Here is a 13,384-nt window from a genome sequence, read left to right on the forward strand (position 1 = left end):
CTCCCATATACTGATGTAGTGCGGTGGGCAATTGAGGAAATCCCAGTCCTGGATAGAACCTTCAGCACCAGAGACGGGAGAATTTTCGGGTCATTCAGGGCGGATGATCTAAGGCAAATGTATCATTTGCCTGAGCCAGAGAAGATATACAATAAGGCGTTCCTGGAAAAATTCTCAATCGAGAACGAAGTTGAATCCGAACCCATCCGGGATTGGAGACAAAATCCGGCAAAGCACAAACATGAATCTTCTGGTAAGTACTCGGTTGATTCCCTAGCTTCTTCTTATTGCTACGCTGGAATAATGATGTGTAGATTATGGGGATTGCACGACTCTGCTAATTTCACTATAGAAATGGTTCCCCTAATGGAAGCAGCATGCAACAGTGTAATAATGGATTGGGCCACTATTCTCTCAGATAAACTAGCCACAACTCTTCTTGACTTTAGGAGTAAGACTCGCATCTCCGAAAGGATAATCCCCCCATTCTATTACAATGCATATATTTTAGATACATTGTGTTTCAATTCTGAATTTCCCGTGCTCGGCTGGAGGTGGAAACCACAAGACCCCATGCCTATTCACATATATCATCATAAGTTATGGAAATCATCTTATAAGCACCATTTGTACCAAGTCTGCAATGGCTTTATGTTACCTGTTTATTATTCTATTTTTGATAAACCCGCTCCAAAAATTTCTTATCAAGCCGGAATTGATTTAACCTCAATAGGTAGATGGTTCGGGGAGGAGAAATTCACTTATATAAGAGATTTCGGTAGCCAAGACGAACCTTATGTTCTCCCTTTATACATACCAGATAAACTGTTGGCAAGAGAAATCTCTTACCAAATTATGGCTGAGAGTGTTACACAAACTCTCAAGAAAAATAAGAAGTAGGGCTGGCCCTCTTTTCCCTTGAGATGTGGTGTCTATACTTTGCATGATCTCAAACATGCAAAAAAGGAAGCCACAAAGATTAAATCATTAACTCTAGCGACTCTCCCAAATAGGCAGTTTGATCCAAACAAAGTTTCCTATACTGCACTAGAACAGACCAAATTGACAAACTTTGATCATAAAGAAGATATGTTTGACGACCTGTTCTCTTCAGCTGAGACAATAAATCCGGTTAAAGCATTCGCCAAAGTGAAATATAATGATGAAGGGTTGACTGAATTTAATAAACTTAGAGAACAGAGGTTGCAAACTCTGCCTCTAGATTTATTAGCAACAACCCCAGCGACATCGTCAAGCGAGCCTGATCGACAATAGTCAAAGGAACCTCCAGTTATAACGAAAGAACAAGAGAAGCCACAGGAGGAAAATCGGAAGAAAGAACAAGAGGAAAAGCAGAGAAGAGAGAAAGAGGAAAAGCAGAGGAAAGAACAAGAGCAAAAGCAGAAGAGAGAGCAGGAGGAAAGGCAGAAGAGAGAGCAAGAAAAAGTGCAGAAGGAGACCCAAGGTGAAAAGGAAAAACAAACCACCATTGATGTCAATATAGATACTCATATTGACCCTAAATTGCTCCAGGAATGGAAGCAATTTGATTCCATTATCAGTGGTTTGGAATGATCAAAGGACACAGACACTTCAAAGGTAACGGATACACAGGATATCACTTCACCACAGGTTCTAAGTGGAACGAGTGGCCCACCCATTTCTAAAGAGGTAGAGGTAATACCAAAGGACCCCTCCGACCAAATCATTCTTCAGGTAGAAGATATTCCTCCCCTGGATGTTTTCTACAGCCCAAGGCATAAAGGCGCGGTTAAACGACAAAGGAAAAGAAGAAGGATTGATCAACCTTCCCTTTTCCCAGAGCAAACTGTCAGGGGCAATGTAGTTTGGAAGGAGGAATTTGACCCCTTTGATGACCTGACAAAACTATCACAGTATGCAGGAGCTTATTCGGCAACGACAATAGACAAGGCATCGGAGGTAAGCCTTTTACTGAAAACAAAGGATCAGGAGATTTTCTCATTACAGGCACAGTTAACTGAAGCAAAGCAGAAAGCGGAGCAGGCAGAGCAGCAATTGTTGACACAGCAGCAAGTGAACAGTCAACTAACACAACAATTGCAGGCAGAAAAACAAAGGATTGACCAAAGCGCAATCCAAAAACAGAAAGAATTATGAGAGGCATTGGCACAATTGAAGGCAACGAACGAGCAAATGATGAAAACAAAAGATGAGCAAATTGCTCAATTATCATCACAACTCGAGAAAACAAAGGGCGTTCCACAAGTGGCTGAATTTAGAGCAGAAGCATTACAAATAAATACTGCAGTAATATCCCAAATTAAGCTTCTGTGTCAACAAATAGCCCAGGCAGAGCCACTATGTGAATTAACGACATCTATAAGTAAGCAAGTAGACAAGGCCAGGACTGAATTGGATCAAGCTGAAGAAACGATAGATGCATTTCTCGACTGGAAAGATTCTGACCAAGGACAAATGGCCAATTTACCCAGGATCTTAGAATCTCACAAAGATATACTCTTCACTGAATGGCAGTCCCAGTTAATGAAAGCAGAGAGGGCGGTTTCAAGATGTAAATCAACTTCTAGCAATTTAGTTGAATTGGTCAATAACACTCTCTACTTATCAAACATGATTTCCCAATGCACACCAGGAAAGTTGACAACAATGAAAACGTTGGAGCAATCATGTTATCCAGATTTGGAAGAAAAGGGGAGGTTAATCGCTGGGATTAACAGTTTAACTTGGGACACATATTGGTTCTTCCTGGTAAAGCCGCACACACAGAGAGCCACCCTCAAGTGCCTAACAGATGCAATCGGGTATATTATTCCCGATATTCAGGATGCCACCTATGCCACCCAGCTCAGCTCGCGCCTCAACAAACCACCTGAAGTAGAGCCAATGCTTGCGATAAGTCAGCTCATATTTAAAGGCAAGCAGCCTACTTGATGAATCATGCTGCCGACTGCCAGATCGCTGAAGAAAAATAGGATCAAGATTTACTGATACCAATTAAGTAGGATTTCTGTTTTATAGATAGATAGATTAATTCAGTATTTATAGACCCTTTCATTGTTTTGGAAAGGGTCGTAAAGCTTTGTACCTGACTTAAAGGCTGAAGTTGCACTATTGTGCTTCAGTCATATTCTTTTATGAAACTGGACTAGTTGTTCTTAATTCGATAAGGAAGCTTTTTATGCAATTGTGCATTATTGTCTTTGTATGGAAAATGTTTCTGCGTTGAAGAAAGAATTACAAGTAGCGATTGATATTGGGAGTGTCAAAGCAGCTTATATGGTATTTCTATCTATGTCTGAATTCATTCATTTCATGTGAATTGTTATTTGATTATCCTTGCTATTATTGATTATATGCATGTGCTTTAGCAGCAGTTCTATATTCCTTCCACTATTGGATGTTTTATGGTATTCTTTTCTTTTAACCATGTATGTGTCGATGATATAAATGATGAGTGTAGTAATATCGCTTTAATCGCTTTGCTTAACTATTTAGGCACAGTAATCTTGAATGAAATAATATCCATGTCTGTTAGATGGAGTCATCTATATGCCTGTCTATAGACACAGACCATCAAGCGCTACACTTTAAAGCTCAATAGGTTCCTGGGATAGGTCATAAGTCTTGTGTTCTTGTTAATAGATTTAGTTATTCGCCCATCACTAGCTTAGTTAATAAATCATCCATTCACCCCGTTTATCCACTTTTGGGAAACTAGTCCCATTATCCCCAGTCGGAGCCACTATTCCAAACGGAAAAGGAGCTGTACTAAGGTCCGGACCGGGTGGTTATCCCCAATGTTGTTGCAGCGATTTTTGAGGCATCAACAGGATATAATCCAAAGGTCCAAGGCAAAGGGGGAGAGCAGAATTCCAAGAAATAACAACCACATAGGTGTTGGAAATGTGTTCACTACTTGGGGGGGGTGAATCAGTAGTGATGGCCTTTATATCAATTTTAAAAACTTTTTACCACAATATCAAATAGCCACACACATCCACCATATTAGTTTATAAAAAATATAAAGCAACAATAACTCATAAAATAATAAACATGAGAAACATCAACACAAACATGCACACATAAGAACACAAGTATTTATGGTGGAAACCCTTTCGGGAGAAAACCACCCTACTACTGTTGCACTACTCAATTATTTTATTAATATGTTGAACAAATTTTACATGGATTAAATTACATCCATTAGCCGGTAGACTCAACTTCCTTTACAATATGATGACACATATTAGACATGAATATTGTTTCTCTCACAGATCTACGAAAATATATCCGCTGGAAGCTCCCACGACCAACGATCCTCTCCCAACTACTATTGGACTATCCAACTCCAACTGGATGGAAAAATATCTTCCTTCTACAGAATCTGCCAAATCACTATCTACTCTAAAGCTTCCACTCCTTCAATTCATCCATGCAAACCACGTTTCATAAATGTTTCATACTAGGTTCTCAATCTACCCAACATGAGCAACCCAACAACACCATCATTTTTCACAACAAATCTAAATCAAGAACTTTGTCCTGGAGAGAGTTATTTCTTCACTTCTTCTCACACCAAAACACTGCTCTCAAATACACCACAAGCTCCCAATTTTCTGCCACAAACAACACACAAATTTTGAATCTTCTTCTCAACTCTATCTCTGATTTTTGCACACAATTCTCTGATAAAACTCTGCAAAACAATGTAAGCAGTTGTTGCAATCTCTGCTCTCTCACAATGCCTCACAATGGCATACTCACACACTCTCAAGACCACCAACCCAATAGACTCAAACCCTTCCTCTATTTATCATTTTTCTTTGTTAAGTCACTTAGTAAATGTTACAGGTTATGGATCACTAAACAATTCTTTTCACACGCTTCAGATTTAGTTGAGATAGGCTTTTTGACCAAATCAACCACTAACTCCACTAACCCTTTGATATCTTCAACCTTGTTCAACTTCTAGAGGCTCCAAGAACTTTTTTGACCATACGTCGAAAAATTTCGATCAAGAACACCGCCACAACACAAAAATCAATTGAGTAGCGCGAGGAATGCGGAGAAAAACTTGTGAAATCCCCTAGTCACATTGGTTCCATGCGACTGGAACCTTCAGAAGCACCCATAGGCATGTTTTCCAGTGACTGAAGCTTTTCAGTTGCTCCCATGACCCATCACCCATGTGATTGGGGTAGACGATGGTCAAAAATCATTGAAATCAGCTCAAGTTCTACTCAACCTTCTTCCAAAGCTTGAAAAGCCTCAGTAGGACCTCTGAAAGTCACTCACACCTCTACAACACTTCACCAAGTCACTACCATATCACCAACACCATCACAAGTAAAACTAGGTTGATTAGGATGCCAACCAACATCCATACTAAACATCTGGGCCATCAAACTTCTCTAGAACATCTCTGCCATTAGTATGTAGCTCCAGTACCTATCAGACATCCTCCAACACCTGTATAACCATCTCAATTCATCTCCAAGCCCTATATATCATAGCATCAACATGTGGACCTACTCTGGGACATGGAGACCTAATCAATAAGGCTCCTTAACTCTAAACCCTGTAGCATCCATCAACACCTGTATGCAACAAGATGATCAAGGAGATCATCATATCTCTACTTTGTATTGACCATGCAACACAACTACACAACTAATCATCAAGGCAACTACAACACACCATCATCCAATTCAATAACAACAACATGAACATAAAGACCATGACAACCTCTACTCGCACTCTTTATGTATCACTTGCAAATCACTGCTCCATCCCCACATATTCATGCTAGTATCCATCTGCAACCATACATACACATGCATAACCAACTCACTTGCAACCCAAGCAACCAGGTTGACATTAATTCCAACCAACAACACATATCCAACACACATCAATGGCAACAATAGGATGGGAACAAGAGCAAGTGGCTAAAGACCAAAGATAACTACATAGTATGAAAAGCAGGGGTGGGCAGAAGCCAACCAAAGGATTGAATTTGACAATAATGGGAGAAGTCAGGGGCGACGTGATTGACACACCAATAGATATACACAACAAGTATATGAGAGTAACAAGGGTAAGCCAAAGAAGGATAACTAGGCCGCAAAAGAAGGTAGGTTGTAGGGAATGAAATCAGACTCAGGAGAATCCAAAGATGAGACTGGAGAAAGAACACAAGCCAAAATGAAAATAAGACTATGGAGGGGATTAAAATTAGAATAGAAGCCAATTCCGACAAAAGTTTATTGATGTTTGGAGAGGTTCACCCCATATGCGCTTGAAGGATTCACTACAAGGTTAACAACGTGCATGGCACTTTGGAGTGATAATGGAAACAATTGCTCAGTGTGCCATGTTTTAGAGTCGTCGTCCATGGAAGTAGGATTTTCCAATTAGAGGAGAACAGGAGGGGGAGCAGGGCGAGAGAGCTAGGTCTAGCTAAAGCTCACGAAAGTGGGCCAACTAGTGCCCACAAAACGATTTGCATGGGCACACATAAAATGTAATGACCATAACAACCCAAAACTTGAGCTAGTCAAGAATGAGAAGGGGAATAAGTAAAATTTCAGGAGGGAGGTGGAAGATAAAAAGGAATGATAATTACACTTTGCACGAGCGAGACTAGCCATGGCCTAGCATTTCAAACTAGATTCAATACAAATGGCATAGATCGGCATAATACTAGGGCTAACTAAGTCCTTGATTGAGGCTCCTCAACGTGACAACATATAAAGTTTGGTTATGGGAGCATGTTGCCACGTCCTCAGCCATTTGACTTAAAGAAGTAGTGGCAACCCACCTCCCCCTCTTTTGCATACCGATCACCCTATCCAAGATCTCTACTACAATGTTATCCATACTTGGTTTTTCTTTTTTCTTAATAAAACTTTAAAAATTTTAATTTTTTTTTCAATAAATCTTTTAATAAATTCAAATATATTAAAAATAAAATAAATTTTTTACAACCAAGATATTGGATTTGTCTTCTTTTTTAGCACCATTTTTTTTATAAATTCCAATATATTAATAATCAAATAAATTTTTACAATTAAAAATTAAATACAAATTTTTAATATTAAAAATATCAAAAATCAAATAAAAATATTTATAATTTTTTTAATAATAAAATATATTAAAAAACAAAAATTTGTTTTTTATAATTTAAAATGTTTTTTTACGATTAAAAATATTAAAAATTAAATTAAAACATTAATAATTTAAAACCAAATAAATACTCTCATATCAAAAATAAAATCAAACCCAACAAAAGCTGGCCAAAGATATTTATAAGAGCGCTTTCATCTATATCGTGCAGAGAATTCAAACTTTGAAATGCATGCGTATGGAATGGGTGGCTCCGTTATCACCAAAAAGTTATAATTTATTAGTTTAAAGCGTTTTGACTTATTTGAAACGGAAAATATATGGAATTGAAAAATATTTCATTTTGTAATTCATTTTAGAATGCGATGTATTCAAACACATCAGAAAAAGTAATGAGAATATTTGCAAAAAGCAAAAAACAGGGAACTAATGGTTTTATAGACTATTTTTAGTCTAATGGACCTTGAAATATCATTTCATTTCATTATATATAACCTTTTTGCATATTAAATAATAGGTGTTGATTTACATTTTTCATGCTTTTTGTATTTCTGCATTATAAGTTTTTTTTAATGTAAAATTTTACTTAAATTATGACGGAAAGTAATTGATATTAAACATGTTATTTATTTGAGAATGAGCTATTTTCAAAGATTTATTTTTGGATGGTTTTCTATATTGCTTAAAAACAAACAATTTCTCCACAAATATTTAAAAACCATGTGTAAATATTACAACCATATCTATAAATTATGGTGTGTTAATGTTGCAATAAGACCTTCAAGTCCATTTTTGAAATATATATATATATTGAAAAATACATATTTTTTTCAAAATTAAATATTATACATTGCATTGGTCAATACTAAACTAATAGTGATTAACAAGAAAATCACTTGCTAAAATCTTATCTTGACAGGGAATAATAACTACATTAAAATATAACAAGGTTAATACTTATATTCTCAAATTATTTTAATATATTTTTTTTAAATGTCTTTTTCATAATGATTAATAAATTTATATAAAAAGTGTTTTTTATCCATTAATAAAATTTAAAAAATAAATATAGATATAATGCTCATTAAAACATTTTTATTATATAAAAAATATGATTTTTTTAATTATAAATATATAAATTATTATTATTATTGTTATTTTAAATTTAAACACTAGAATATAACTTTATTAGTTTAAAAACATATATTTTTTATGATAAATATACAAATTAAAATGTTTTAAGATTTCTAAAATTTTGTTGAAAGATTTTAGTTTGAATGATTTAGTGAATAATTTGTTTCCCAATATATAGGTTGGAGTCTCTTCAGACATATTATATCTGACAATAATCCTTTCTAAATTATGAATTCTCAATTTTTTATTATTGTAATAGTGTTGTTTTTGGAGGTCATTATTGTATGCATTTTGCTAGGATTGTGTCCAAAGTTTGAGGGGACACTCTACCCATCCTCAAGGACCAGTTGAACCAGTTAAAGACCAAAGACCAATTGAAGTAGAATAATTAGAAAATACCTATTTAAACTTTCATGCCCTCTTTTGTAATCATTGTGCTTTAATTGGTCATTAGAAAGAGATAGAATGTCCACGGAAACCTTGAATACAATGCTGGTAAAATACAATCAGCAATGACCTCTAAAATTATGATGTGGAAATCTATAATCTCTTATTTTTATTACTATTAAAAAAAGATTTCTAAACTTTTTTAATCTATATCAAAAAATTAAAATGCATATATATATATATATATATATATATACAATTTTAATGTTTTTATATTCATCTTAACTATAATAATAATATATTGAGAAAATCTAATTAGTTAATTTCAAAATATTTTAAAAAATCTAATTTATTAATCTCCAAATATTTAAAATAAATATACATCTATAAAAAGAAAAAGAAAAAAAACAAACAAACTTTTTTATTTTTATTGAGATACAAAATAGTTTATAAAAAAAAATAAAACAACTCTCTCAATTTTTAATAATTAAACATACCTCTACGACAATGTTAAATATACTCGGTTTTTCTTTTATTAATGATAATTTCATAAATTCAAATATTAAAAATGTTTTTTACACTTTAACAATATTTTTGGAAAGTTTAAATATATTAAAAATTAAATAAAAGTTTTAAAATAAAAAAACCATTTTATTAATTAAAATATTACAAATTAAATAAAATATTTATAATTTAAAATTAAATAATTTATAATTTAAAACTAAATGAAAATTAATAAAAAAAATTGATAGTTAAAAATATAAAAAAATTAAATAAAAATATTTATAATTTAAAACCAAATAAATATATTGAAAAACAAATAATGGAGCAGAGACGCTGAAAAAAACAAAACCAAAACCAGAGGAAAAGTTTTTTTTACAGAAGCTGGCTGAAAGAGAGAAAGAAGGAATATTTACAAGAGGATCCTCTATTTTGTGTACTCAATTGAAAATTTGAAATGCATGCGGATGGAATGCCTGACCCCTTATCATACCAAAAAGCTATAAGCTATCATCTCAAAGCGCCTTGACCGTTTGAAAGGAAGATTATATAAAACGTTTTCGCATGCCAAACATGTCCAGATTTTCATCTCTTCTTCTGCTTCTTTACATTGCATTGGCTTGCCTCTTTTTTTATTTTATTTTATTTCTGTGGATGTTTGTTTCTTTTGCATGGCCATGCATCTTGGATTTTATAATTTTAATTTGCTGTTCCCTTTTGACTGTAATTTGTGTGTTCTTTTATGTTTTTATTGTAATTCATCCTTCTTTCTTTTGCCCTGCTTGTTTGCATCAATTGCCCTGGTGATTTTATTTTGTTGTTGTAATGTAGAGCAGGAGAATTGAAAAAGAATGTTGCCCATTGGAGTGGAAGGCAGGTATGGGTTTGTTTTTAAATTTAGGTAGTTTTTATTGATAAATCTGTACAGTGAGAAGCTTCATAGTAGATAATGGTTAATAGTTATCTTCTGGTTTTAGCTGCATAGAGCCCTAATCATTAAACCGACTGTCTTCATTATTTTTACATCACAGTGAAGCTGTGGGAATTGCAAGGCCTTTAACCATAGAGATAATGCTTTTATTTTTCTTTTGGCAATTCTTGCATTTGGGTTTTGATCTGGTTAATAATTTTGCCACAGGTGAAAGGGAGGGTTTGCAACGGGTGAAAGGAAGGCTTATGACACGAGAAACTTTGGTTTCTATACCTGTCTTATGTTTATTTGACTCAATCTGCCTCAGGGGCGGTGTTCACATATTTCTTAAATGGTGTATATATGGTTTGCTGTGAATATGGGAAAACAAGATTGCAACGCAGGACAGGATACGAACGTGCCAAAGGATGCTCGTACACCTTTTGGTTTCATCATTAGGGAAGGTAAGCCAACTTACGTCTTTTAATTCTCGGTTTCCAAGACATAAAACATTCACCATTCTCGGTTTACTTAACAATATTGTAACAGGTGGAGTCAGCTTGACAGGCCGGACAGGCAAAGTGCTGGAGGATGCTCGTACGCCTTTTGCTTCATCATTACGTAAGGTAAACGACGATCCTTTATTTCTCGGTTTCCAAGACAGAAAAAACATTCACTAATCTCGTTTACTAATATTGTTAACAGGTCGACAGGCACCTGATTTGTCTTTTATCCGGCGAACAGTTGTTCGTACACCTTTCGTGCATTATAAGGAGTAAGGAAGGTACGGACCTTTCAACTCTCGCTTTCCTAAAGAGACGAAAACATTCATTGATGTCGGTATCTCGTAGTCTTTGCTGGTACATATTAGATGATGACTTTTAACATTAATTTTTTCCATATTTCCTCTTCTGCTCGCATTCTTTTTTCAGGATAGATCACCAGATATGGTTTTGTTAGTTAAGAGGCTGCACTAATTTGTATGGAGCGCTAAAAGTACTCTTATCGTTCGAGCTTTTGGAAGGAGTCATGGATACAAGCCTGCTGAAGAATATCACGAGCCTCTGTCATGTATGTACACATTGTTTTGGTTGTATGTTTTCGGTTGGATGTCTTTTCCCTTTTCATTTTTATCCATTGGCTAGGCGATTTAATTTGTATGTTGTTGAATTTATTTTCTAATCTATATATTTCGGACGAGCTTTAAACTTTTAGTTATGTATATCGATGTTGTTATTTTTCTTTTCTAATTTTTATATAGTTCAGGCGAGCTTTAAACTTTTAGTTATGCATGTCTATATAGTGGATAATGGGATTCCACATTGGTAGAGAATAGCATAGAGCCGTAGGAGTTGTATCATGAAACCGATACTGTATAGAGTTAAAATTGGTTTTCATAGCTTCTGCTAGTTTAAGACAGCCATGCAGTCCAAAACTTATCTTTCTTCTGCATTCAGTGATTCCATGGTCCACCACTAATTTGGAATTCCCATAAATGTTGATATCATTTAATCCTGTTTCTTATGCTATGGTCATTAGAATGGTGGATGCAGTAATCTCTGTGAAATTGTTAGTGCCCTGTGCCAGATCACATTCAAAATGATTCCATGCTTATTAGAGATCACTAGGCTGCCTCCTGCCCCACATGTGTTTGGATTTTTTTTGTTAGTAGCACTGTCAAAATAGTCATAAGGACTGTTGGAGTTGATCTGTAGGTTCCCTGACTGCCCTCTTTTTTGACTTCTCTGCCTTATCAAAATTTATGTAGGACCCTTTTATCCTCCAACCATGCTTCCAGAGCCTCATATACCAATTCTCCTTCTCACTTTCCTTTTCCTCCTGTCATTTCTTGGTAAATTAAGGAGAACATGATTTATGTTTCCTCTATTCTATTTCCAGAGGAAATAAAGTCCAGGACCCTGCTATGATCATTTTTGTAGATAATCCCATGTTAAGATTTTGTTCTTCAAGGAAAGCCATAGAAATATCCTAGTAGCATGAAATTTCCATAAAGTGTCATCTCCACATTTGATCATTATGGGTCCTCAAGGCTATCATATCCAACTTTCACTTCATATAAACCTCCTTGTTTGTTGTCCAGAGAACTCTGTTAGATTGCTCATGTACTCTGGTTGAAGGTTTAATTTAGTGCATTTGCATCTTGCCTCTATTATATGGGCCTGAATCTGCCTGAATCCCCAAATCATTAGCCTTCTTCTAGCCTACTATCCACCAATTAACTTGTTCTTGACTATAAACATCTCTGCTAGGAAGTGTAAGTTTCTATCATGAAGGAAATTTATGACTTGTTGAGATAACCTGGGCACCTCTAGACCTCCAATCCAAGGGTCTCTTCTGATTCGCTCCCCTTGTACATTTCCTACTAATTAGTTGAGATTGTCTCCTAGGAGCAAATATGTTTCCATCAATTGTCCCAGTTCAATCGTCAATATATTCTTTTCCATAAATGATTGTCAAATCTCTTTAGTAGACATGATCCTCCAAATATTTTTGCAGCATGATCATTGGATAAAATGGGTATTACCTTCAATCCCCTACTTCCCCATTTTTTTCTTGGGTTTTGGAAACTAGGGGAATACCTCCGTTTATTTTTCCAGCCTATAAATATCTAAAAAAGACCTTCCTAATGTTGTTGAGGATCCCTTTAGGTATATAGCCATGCCATCCAATGAAATGGGGTTACCTCTATCACAATATTTATTAATGTCAGTGTCCTGGACCTTTTGCATCACAGATTTAGTTTTATATCCCTTTTTATTAGGTGGGAACCTAGGTACTTCATAGAATCATCATTTTTTTTTGACATGGTAATGCAATGAAGCCTTGATCCTTTCTTATCTATAATCACTAACCTGATACATAATTATAGTAAATTTGTCTAGACTGATTTCCATCCTCATTAGGAAGCAATAATGTTCTATTGCTTTCCCTATGCACTTTGTTTCTTTGACTGCTCCCATTCCAAACAGAAAATCATCTACAAACATGTGAGAACTGTTGGGGAATGGTGTTAACTGTGCTCCTTTGAAGTTCCTGTCTACTTTTAGATTATTCAGGTACTTCTCAGGCCTTCTGCCACCCACAAACGTAAGACAAAGGACAACCTTGTCTTAATCCTTTTCCAGGTTTAGAGAAATGTGTGGGAGAGCCATTTATCAATACTACGTAAGTGGTCGTAGAGTAGCATTACTCTATCAGGATGTTAGTTAAGAGGCTCAAAACTTGTATGTGGAGTAACAACAACTGAGTCTACTCTATCATAGGATTTTGATAAGTCCAGTTTGATGATCATGGCTGGTATCT

The 13,384-nt window shown here is 35.2% G+C and overlaps 1 long non-coding RNA gene across 1 annotated transcript in view; it reads left to right on the plus strand.

The window, feature by feature from the left end:
* Positions 1-10,607: 10,607 nt before the first annotated feature.
* Positions 10,608-13,384, plus strand: part of LOC149215290 (uncharacterized) — a 278,730-nt gene continuing 275,953 nt past the window's right edge. Inside the window, exons 1-3 of the long non-coding RNA XR_016250469.1 lie at positions 10,608-10,686; positions 10,766-10,844; positions 10,993-11,131. This is a non-coding gene — a long non-coding RNA (uncharacterized LOC149215290). The remainder of the gene's footprint in view (positions 10,687-10,765; positions 10,845-10,992; positions 11,132-13,384) is intronic.

Source organism: Pinus tabuliformis, chromosome 1_1, assembly GCF_031772625.1.
Source record: "Pinus tabuliformis cultivar Carrire ecotype Pingquan chromosome 1_1, CPIR1, whole genome shotgun sequence".
Taxonomy (NCBI): domain Eukaryota; kingdom Viridiplantae; phylum Streptophyta; class Pinopsida; order Pinales; family Pinaceae; genus Pinus; species Pinus tabuliformis.